At 46.0% G+C, this 10,792-nt stretch overlaps 1 long non-coding RNA gene across 2 annotated transcripts; it reads right to left on the bottom strand.

The window, feature by feature from the left end:
• Window positions 1-8,122: 8,122 nt before the first annotated feature.
• LOC109408598 (uncharacterized) lies at window positions 8,123-10,254 on the bottom strand. Of its 2 annotated transcripts, XR_009998167.1 has the most exons (3): window positions 9,940-10,254; window positions 9,645-9,883; window positions 8,123-8,302 (listed from the first exon to the last, which is right to left on the bottom strand). It is a non-coding gene; the product is annotated as an uncharacterized LOC109408598 (long non-coding RNA). The 2 variants fall into 2 exon arrangements; XR_009998166.1 differs by having other exon boundaries at window positions 9,645-10,254.
• Between the last annotated feature and the right edge of the window lie 538 nt (window positions 10,255-10,792).

Here is a 10,792-nt window from a genome sequence, read left to right as displayed (position 1 = left end):
TTTCCGAAAGCGGTAGAGGGAAGACTAGGACGGACGAAGCTGTACGAGCATCGAATCGATGTGGGGAATGCACCGCCCCGTAAACAACGGCATTACCCTATGTCGCCGTATGTTCTACAGGAGGTCAACAAGGAGATCGACCGGATGATAGCGCTGGACGTCATTGAGGAGGCGCAGTTCTCGCCATGGAACAATCCGCTGGTCGCCGTCAAGAAGAAAACTGGGCAGTATCGCGTCTGTCTGGACGCGCGGCACCTAAACTCCATCATGGTGAACGAGGGCTATCCGATACCCCAGATTGCAGCGATCACCAACAACCTCCGAAGCAGCAAATACATTTCTTCGATCGATCTCAAGGATGCCTTCTGGCAGCTACCACTTCATCCAGGTTCGAGACAACTGACAGCCTTCACCGTTCCATCCAGAGGCCACTTCCAATTCAAGGTGGTGCCTTTCGGGCTGTGTACGGCAAGTCAAGCCCTAGCGAGACTTATGACCCACCTATTCGCCGATCTAGAACCGCTGGTATTCCATTACCTAGACGACATCATCATCTGTTCCGAGACATTCGAAGAGCATATCGCTCTGCTCGAAGAAGTAGCCCGCCGGCTACGCCAAGCGAATCTCACGATTTCATCGGAGAAGTCCAAGTTCTGCCGGAAGAGCATGAAGTACCTAGGCTACGTGATCGACGAGCAAGGTTGGCGAGTAGACGACGAGAAGATCCAAGCGATCGTACAATTCCCGACTCCAACAACGCGCAAAGAAGTGCAGCGATTTCTCGGTGTTTGCAACTGGTACCGACGCTTCATCGCTGGTTTCTCGCAGCTAGCAGCTCCGCTAACAAACTTGACGTCAGGGAAGACCAAGTTCCGTTGGAATCCGATAGCTGAAGAAGCGTTCCTAAAGCTGAAAGCAGCTCTGGTTTCGGCACCGGTACTGGCGATGCCGGACTACAGCAAACCGTTCGCCATAGCGTGCGATGCCAGCGACACAGCAATCGGAGCAGTGCTAACGCAGGAGATCAACGGCGAGGAACATCCCATCAGCTACTTCTCGCAGAAGTTGTCAGCGTCGGAGAGAAAGTACTCGGTCACGGAGCGGGAGTGCCTCGCAGTGATCCGAGCGATCGAGAAGTTTAGAGGCTACGTAGAAGGAATCCGGTTCATTGTCCACTGTGACCATGCAGCACTCAGCTACCTGAAGTCGATGAAGAACCCGACGGCTTTGATGAGCCGGTGGCTGTTGCGTCTGAACGCGTTTGATTTCGAGATCCGGTACAGGAAGGGTTCCATCAACGTTGTTCCAGATGCTCTCTCGAGGACGGTGGCAGAAGCAGTCTTCACGGTAGACCAAGTCCTGGATCCGTGGTACAGGAAGCTGGTGGACAGAGTAAAGAGCGAAGGAGATAAGTTCCCGGACTTCCGCATAGCAAACGACACGCTATTCAAGAACTGCCGTTGCAAGGACGAAGTGGGAGCAGTTTACCACAAGTGGAAGCAAGTCGTTCCGAAAGAAGAGAGGTTCCAGCTAATCCGAAGATTCCACGACGAACCGGCAGCAGCGCATCTTGGTTTCTACAAGACCTGGCACAAGCTACAAGCCCACTACTACTGGCCACAAATGCAACAGGAGATTCACGATTACGTTATGAACTGTTCGACCTGCAAAGCGTGCAAGGCACCGGGGAAAAGAATGATGCCGCAAATGGGAAACCCGAAGCCGGCGAAGACTCCTTGGGAGATGATATCGGTAGACTTTGTCGGTCCGCTCACACGTTCCAAGCGAGGAAACACAGTGCTGTTAGTAGTAGTCGACTGGGTCAGCAAATACGTAATTGTCAAGCCGATGCGCGCAGCAGATTCGCAAAAGATGGTGGAGTTCCTGGAAGAAGAAGTTTGTCTGAAGTTCTCTCGGCCGCGGCTGATACTGTCCGATAACGGGAAACAGTTCGAATCGATGGTGTTCAAGTCCTGGCTAGCGAAACACAAGATAGGCCACATGAAGACAGCGTTCTACTGTCCGCAGGTCAATAACGCCGAACGCGTCAACCGCGTCGTAGTAACCTGCATCCGGGCATTGTTGGACGGCGATCATCGAGAGTGGGATGAAAAGCTACCGGCGATCACGGCGGCGATTAATGCTGCTCGGCACGAAGCGACGGGCGTCAGTCCGCACGAAGCCAACTTCGGACGGAACCTGTTGTTACACACGGATCTGTACACGCAGCAGGAACTCAACACGCCAGAAGACCCGAAGGTAGCGCAGGACCTGCGACTCTCTGCGATTCGTCGAATCCAAAAGCTTATCATTGAGCGGATTAAAAACAGCCACCAGCGGGCGAAGCAGCGATACAACCTTCGCACAAGATCAGTATCGTTCAAAGTCGGAGACCTGGTTTGGCGACGATCGTTTGTACTCTCCTCGAAGGCGGACCAAATCAACAGCAAGCTTGAGCCGAAATTCGTTCCGGCCATCGTCAAGGAGATCATCGGGACGAACCTGTACGTGCTAGAGGATGTTCTGAGCGGCAAGAAGGGAAGGTTCCACGCGAAGGACATCAAGGCGGACTAAACGAATAGGTGCAAGCTATGCAAACAGGCGGTGCCTGTCAACGAAGAAGCGGACGCTGAAGAAAACACCACTATTGGGCATTATTACAGCGAACAGGAGAGCAGAGAAGTTCCAACCGGATTCTGCACCTCCGTTACACCGATTTGACGACTACATCTACTGGAATCTTCGTTCCCAGCAGCGAGATTCCGGGCTGTTCAAGCTATGTACACAGGCGATGCCTGTCAACCACGAAGCAGTCAAGCTAGCAGAAACACCAATCACTGGGAGATTTGATCACGAGAGCTGAAGGTGAGAAGCCGTCGCAATACTGCTCCACCACAGCAACACCGATGGTGAGTCGACAGCAAGGATTTCCGTACATCCGTACGAGGTTCCACAATGTTAAAGCTATGTCCGCAGGCAATGCCTGTCAACCATGAGTACCATGCTCCAAAAACACGTAACATACGGGAAAATGGTAGAAAGTCAGGTGTGATGAGCAATAACTTCTTTACGACTACCTCTCCACCTCGACAAATCAGCCGTGGTAGACCACGATCTTCGCCAGGAATAATGAACGATTTGCGATTCCATCACCCGCTCCGTCAGAAGGCCAAACAGTAGCAAGTGGAGAATCAACATGCGGTACCCAAACACTTCCATCGCGCCAGGAGGTGTACCGTGAGCCGTTCGCCAAGCGAGAGAAATGGCACCCTGTGATTCTGGAAACGGGACGCAGGTTTCTCGTCAAGGCACCAGATGTATTCTCTGATAGGAGGAGTGGAGACCCGGAGATCGACGACCAAACATCGGTTCGGCGTGGAGTCGAAGCTTACGGCCACTATCAGGCGCAGGGAGACAGCAACTGGAGAGCTTTGGGAGAGCAGGAGGATGTAGCAAGAAGCCTACAGCGGGCGCGAGAAATTGGAACCCTGAAAGCAATGCGAGTAAGGAGGCTCCAAACACCAGGACGAAGATAACAGCGATCATCAGCCTACAGCGGGCAAGGGAGATTGGAACCCTGAAAACAACAGTGAGTAGGGAGGCTCCAAATACCAGAACACAGAGCGCAGCAAGCACCAGCCTACAGCGGGCGAGGGAGATTGGGACCCTGAAAACAACAGTGAGTAGGGAGGCTCCAAATACCACTACTAGGAACGCAGCAAATCATCACCCACACCGAACGATCAACACGCGGTACCAAAACACTTCCATCGCGCCAGGAGGTGTACCGTAAGCCGTTCGCCAAGCGAGAGAAATGGCACCCTGTGATTCCGGAAACGGGACTCAGGTACCTCTGCAGTGCACCAGATGTATTCTCTGATAGGAGGAGTGGAGACCCGGAGTTCGACGACCAAACATCGGTTCGACGCGGAGTTGAAGCTTACGGCCACTATCAGGCGCAGTGAGACAGCAGCTGGAGAGCATTGGGAGAGCAGGAAGGCAAGCAGGCAGCCTACGAAGGGCGCGGGAGATTGGGACCCTGAAAACAGCAGTGAGTAGGGAGGCTCCAAATACCACCACGAAGAGCGCAGCACACAGCCTACAGCGGGCGAGGGAGACTGGGACCCTGAAAACCATCGTTGAGTAGGGAGGCTCCAGATACCAAACGAACAGAACATCGAATGAAGCGCAACAACATCCGAGGAACTCTCACACCGAAACACCAAGTGGTCATGCCGTTAGCCGATCGAGACAAATCGAGCCCATCATCAAGAATTCGACCACCCTCACTACACAGAGCTATGAGTGGCACCACTACGAAGGAACAAAATACGATCTCGGCAATCCAAGCACATCCACGACTGGATGGTGCACACGAACCCTCAAGTGTTCCAGTCAATTCGAATGCGTGGCCAAGGGTTAAAGATCTGGGGGTCGTCATGAAATCTTCATCCCAAAAGTAACGCGACCAGGGGCGCGGTAAAACCCTATTTCCCGGGCTCATGACGATTTAGATTAGTAAATGCTTCTTTTCTCAGAAAATACGCACAAACCAATACAAACCAATTTTGTCCATAGATATAGTCGATACACAAAGTTTCTTAATGCTTAGTGTACAGTTAAGCCTATTTAGCAGATACCATAGGCTAGAATCCGATTTGAAAGTTTTGCCGTAGGATTCGTGGAAGTTGGACATGGACTTTGGTCAGAGACGATTTGAGAGGTCGAAGATTTTGCCAGGCGCAGCTGGCATGAAGTTTAGTCTAGCATTAAGATTATGCAGTTTGGAGGATAGCGAAGATTTGGCAAGCAGCCGAGGCTTGCGTATGAGTTTGGTTTTAGTTAAGGAAACGATGTAACTTGAGGTCTGCTCAAGAGTTAGGTTGACCGACTTGTCTCTGACCATCATCCTAGAAGGATGAGTGAAGATTTTGTGAATTTTTCATAAATCGTTTGATCACCGATTTATGAAAAATTCTTCCACTACGGTAGAGTTGTGTTACGTTTAAGTTTGTGATTAGCAGCTGTGCCATTAGGAACTCGTTAAACCATAAGAACATTTGTAAATGCTCCGACTTATGAGTAAAAATTTGTTCCGCCAAGAACAACTTAAGCACCTCTGTAATGCCTACCATCATCGACTCGCAATCCTGAAACTCGCGCTCATGTTAACCACCGCACACCACACACACAAAGCACTCCATTCCGATCACGCAGGCCTCGATCACATACGTTGAGTATCGAGCTCGGCAACGAGAGAGGCAAACATTGCATTACGGCTCGACGGCAGCATACACACAAGCGACGTTCATCGAGAGAGCACTGTTCATTCCCAGAGAAAGGGAGGCTTTTTTTTCTCAAGCACAACTACCATCACCGGCAATCAGGCGGAGGGAGCTGATCACGCGATCGTTCATAGTGCCAGCAGTTTGCAAGCATCCATCGGTCGAAACGGTAGTGGCTCACGTTACGGGCGTAGAAGTGGCTCCAGCTTCAAAAAAAGAGGTGGAAAATTGATTTGCTGTTGGAGGCAATTTCAGTTACACGAAAAAGGTGAACTCGGCCTTTGCATCGGTGAGGTGAGTCTATTTATCGCCCGACCAGATACAGGTGGAAAACTAACTGGTTTGTTCCATCACCAGACCGACGCTTAGTGCAGCCAACAAAAGGAGGCGGCCATTTTGCACCACCACGAGATTGCCAAGCCACATGTTCTGGAGAAAACTGCACCTCATTCGACGTATTTCGTGCACATCCGAACGCGATTAGCGCTGTTTCCCCCCGGGTGAGTGAGCATTTTCGACTTTGCGAGAGACATCCGTCTAATGACCGTTTTTCTAGTTTGACCGTCGGTGAACTCGGTGGTGGCACTCGCCGTCCGTGCAATTGGCAGATCAAACCGCACGAGTGTCAGTTTTGCATCGTGGCCCACCAGTGAAGATCATTCAGCCGCCCGGCGGGACATCTTGCACGATCAGCCGAGGTCAAGCGCTGACGGAAGAGGCAAGAAACCGTGACGATCCGTATACACCGAGAGGACAGGAGCAAAGAGCCTTCGTCAAAGAAGTATGCTGCGAAGCAAAAACCAACTGGAGTTAGTTATTGACAGCTCTGCTCGCCTCAGGGCTCTTTTTTCTCGTTCCAGTTTCGTCAACATCAATTAGGCAGACCGAGCGGGGGTGACCACCGACGTCGGCGCACCGTCGATCTTGAGACGTTCTCGGTGGCTTTCGGCGGGACGCGGTAGCCAGCTTTCCGGCGCGGGAGCGAAGGGCTCGAAGGCAGCAACGATCGCATCGGTAATCGGAGGAGCGGATTGGTGAGCGAGTTGGCGCCAATCATGAATCGGACCGTAGGGTCGGCCGGGAACACGCATCCGGCAGGCGAGGAGGCCCGAGTGAGCGGTCGAGGTTTGTGATCGGTGGCGATGCGTGAGTACAAAGATGAGACAAATGTTAGTTTCTAAGTAAGAATAAACAGCTAGGACGTAGAGAGAGGATTAGGCGTTTAGGTGGCACAATGATAGGAGCCAAATAAAGATGTTGTCTAAATGAATAAGCTTTGAGTTGGTGCTTTGATTGCCGTGTTTGTGCCCGAATTACCCTGCTATACGGTAGTCTTGCTCTACTGGTCGGGAAGTTTGCAACAACTGTACAATACATTCACAATAGAAAGCAATGTTAACATAAGAATCTGTGGTTTTTCAATTGTTTTTCCCATAGCCTTAATTGTTCGTTTTTATCCGGGTTGGTGAACCTTTGCAAAGACAAATTCTGATCACTAAGTGATAAGTCTTATAAAAAAAGTGGACTTTCGTGCTTCACCGAGCTAAGGAGGACTTGATGAACCTTCGCAAAAACAAATTGTGATCACTTATCAAAAGAAAGAGCTTTTGTGCTTCACCGAGCAATTTAGGAGGACTTGGTGAACCTTTGCAAAGGCAAATTTTGATCACTTATCAAAAAAGTGGACTTTCGTGCTTGACCGAGCAATTAAGGAGGACTTGATGAACCTTTGCAATAACAAATTTTGATCACTAATCAAAAAAGTTGACTTTTGTGCTTCACCGAGCAATTAAGGAGGACTTGGTGAACCTTCGCAAAGACAAATTTTGATAACTTATCAAAAAAAGTGAACTTTTGTGCTTCACCGAGCAATTAAGGAGGACTTGGTGAACCTTTGCAATAACAAATTCTGATCACTAAGTGATAAGTCTTATAAAAAAGTGGATTTTCGTGCTTCACCGAGCAATTAAGGAGGATTTGGTGAACCTTCGCAAAGACAAATTTTGATCACTTATCAAAAAAGTGGACTTTTGTGCTTCACCGAGCAATTAAGGAGGACTTGGTGAACCTTCGCAAAGACAAATTTTGATGACTTATCAAAAAAAGTGAACTTTTGTGCTTCACCGAGCAATTAAGGAGGACTTGGTGAACCTTCGCAAAGACAAATTTTGATGACTTATCAAAAAAAGGGAACTTTTGTGCTTCACCGAGCAATTAAGGAGGACTTGGTGAACCTTTGCAATAACAAATTCTGATCACTAAGTGATAAGTCTTATAAAAAAGTGGACTTTCATGCTTCACCGAGCAATTAAAGAGGACTTGGTGAACCTTCGCAAAGACAAATTTTGATCACTTATCAAAAAAGTGGACTTTTGTGCTTCACCGAGCAATTAAGGAGGACTTGGTGAACCTTCGCAAAGACAAATTTTGATGACTTATCAAAAAAGTGAACTTTTGTGCTTCACCGAGCAATTAAAGAGGACTTGGTGAACCTTTGCAAAAACAAATTCTGATCACTAAGTGATAAGTCTTATAAAAAAGTGGACTTTCATGCTTCACCGAGCAATTAAAGAGGACTTGGTGAACCTTCGCAAAGACAAATGTTGATTACCAATTGATAAGCCAATAGAGCACCAGATTTTTATACTATAAGAACATTCATACTTTGCCGTACCTCATATGGCATAGTAAATGAGTTTGTGCTCTGACAGTTACGTATAAGTTTCAATCAGCAATTTGGAAGTTTAGTGCCCTAAGGACCCTCTGCCTAAGCCCCAAATGGTCTATTTTCGAATAAATTAAGAGTGTGAGGCCACCCAACCCAACAAAAAAACCCCTCCCCCGCAATATTTATTATGAATCAGCAATAGGTATAATACATCAAATATATTAAATAATTATATGTTAAGCAATTTTCGCAATTTGCTCATAGAAGGAGATCTGGATGCGGCAATACGTAGAAACGAAAGAGTTGATCTTGCGTAATCTCCTGGAACTGTGGGAAATGATGGTCTAACCTGGGGAATATTTTGCAATTAAAACAGAAAATTCATATTATTGTACAGTTCATCTACAGTAATTGGCATTATTAGTTTTATCTTTCTAGTCTCATCGGGTCTGCTACGTTTGGCATAGAGGACACTTGGCATAAAATACAATTGCCATAAAGGATACTTGGCATAAAAACGTTTTCAGCAAATCATACTACATCTTGAGGTCAAGTACTTATGAGCTGATGAGAGTAAAGCTGTTCCGGTAAAAGGAGGCCTAATATAATCTACCATCAACAAGTTTGCCACATTTTATAGATGGTTTTTCAATATTTCTCCCGAGAGAAAATATACGTCAAATTATATTTATACTAAGTGTCCTTTATGCCTGATGTCCTTTATACCTATACGTTTTTTATGTCAAATGTTTCTTATGCTCCACAAGCTACCAGCTACAATCTACATCCATTAATGCAGTCTTCCCTAGTCGTGCATTGTAGTAATTATGACCCAGCCAAGCACGTTGATCGTGTACTATGTCAGCGTAGTGAGCGTCAACTAATGCACGAAGAAGATTAATTTGAATATTTATTTTATATTATATTTCAAGTATTTTTCATATGGAATACATAGGGGGACGTTGAGTATTATCGGCAGATTTGTTCGCTTCGTCATGATGGGTTTTCTTGAAGCTTGGTTGTATAATTCAGCTTGGTTAGGAAGGATTTGAGGCCAACTCTGAGTTCAGCAGCATTCAAAAAACCCCATGACGGAGAGAACAAAATTGCCGAAAATACACAACTTCCCCTATATCCTATAAAGTGAAAGGAAATTGTTAACATCAAGGAATAAAACTGGGCCCGTATAATTATGTGGTTGTTGTCACGAATGTCAAACTTCCGCCTACAAATCCAGGACACTTTCACCTTTGAATTCGTTGATATCAATAGTCCTGTTCAACGACGTAGGTTGAACTTGCTCGAAGTTGCTGCATCCTACTCTTACCCATTTCAGGCCAAACATGTCTAAAGGTCCAATCTGCAGAAGAGAGGCTCTCTTTGGTTTCTCTCTCTTTCGTTAATTTCTCAGCTGTTTATTTGTATTTTGATTGCCTCCTTGCATTGAACAATGGTCAAAACAATCGTCTTTTGATTTGTACTGCAAAAATAGTTGAAAAGTGTACCATTACATTGCAATAATTGAAAGAGAAAGTAAACAAAGAGAGCCTCTCAAATGCAGATAGGACCTATTGAAATGTTTGGCCTGATTTGTCAACAAACGGGAAAGAGCGGGATAGAGCAAGTTCGAGCAAGTTCAACCTACGTCGTTGAACAGGACTAATGTCATCACGATCTACCGCAGTACCTACCTTCATTTGATGTGTACTCAAAATTTGCAATGTAACCGGCCCCCCCATTCATCCCTAAAACTCGATATTAGCTGATTTAGGGCTCGCTTTCCGCTTGACGCGGCACTCAACAGCGTCCTTGGACAGAATAAATTTCCGAAATTTCCTTATTATTCATCATTAGTTGGCACTTTTTTTCTGCTAGAAGTTATAACTTAAGTCACCGAATGCGCGGCCTCCACGGGGTCGATGGCCTCTTCCTAGAACAAACATTATCCTCACCTAGGGTTTTTTGGGCATCTCAGTAAGTACTTACTATGAGGTATGTTGGAGTTCATCATCCTTCTTCACTTGTCGCCACTGTTGGGAAATACAGTTATTTTAGTTAATTGTAATTAGCAATAATGCATAAATATTAATTACCTTTATTTTATTTCATAACAAGAGAGGAAAACGAAGAGCTTTTTCCTTCGCGCTTTCCAGATCAAAACAAACACTGAACTAAAAGTTATAATTATTTTGATATTACTTTCAGGCCTGCTTTTTTCTTGAATCACGCCGAATCTTTTCGAATCTTTTTGAATCATTTCGAATCTTTAAAAGTGATTCCAAAAAGATTAGAGTGTCACACCCCCTGAAAGTAATTTTTGATTGAGAGTCATTAGCATGTGTGGAATCCTTATTGACTACACTGTGAGACCAAAGTACTCTTTAAAGGGTGAAAAAGTACCCACTTTGAGAGTAACTAGGTGAACTCTTAAAAAGAGTAAACGGCCTTTACTCTTAAAAGAGTAAAGTGCTCGTACGTCAGTGCAACGAGTAAATTTTACCCATTATCCACAGAAACCCCGGTTGGAAAAAATGGGTAAATTTAACTCTTTTTGATTTTCTTTATTTTTAATTTGCATGAAAAATGAAAATGGTAAACATAGAAAACAATTTAACATAAGAACAAATTTATTTAATCAAAAATTGTTGTTTTGTTACAAATATGAAGTTCCTATCGCTGCTGAATGAGTTGGAGACATCTTTCGACGACAACCCGACAATATCGACGAAGTCCCATTTTTTCGGATGTCCTGCACTTGGTCCTGCAATCAAACAACAATATTTTGGATGATTTTATAATCACAGACAATGAAAGCAAAATTAAAGTCATTATTATACCT

The sequence above is a fragment of the Aedes albopictus genome, chromosome 2 (genome assembly GCF_035046485.1).
Source record: "Aedes albopictus strain Foshan chromosome 2, AalbF5, whole genome shotgun sequence".
Classification (NCBI taxonomy): Eukaryota; Metazoa; Arthropoda; class Insecta; order Diptera; family Culicidae; genus Aedes; species Aedes albopictus.
This window is presented reverse-complemented; position numbering and strand designations above follow the sequence as displayed.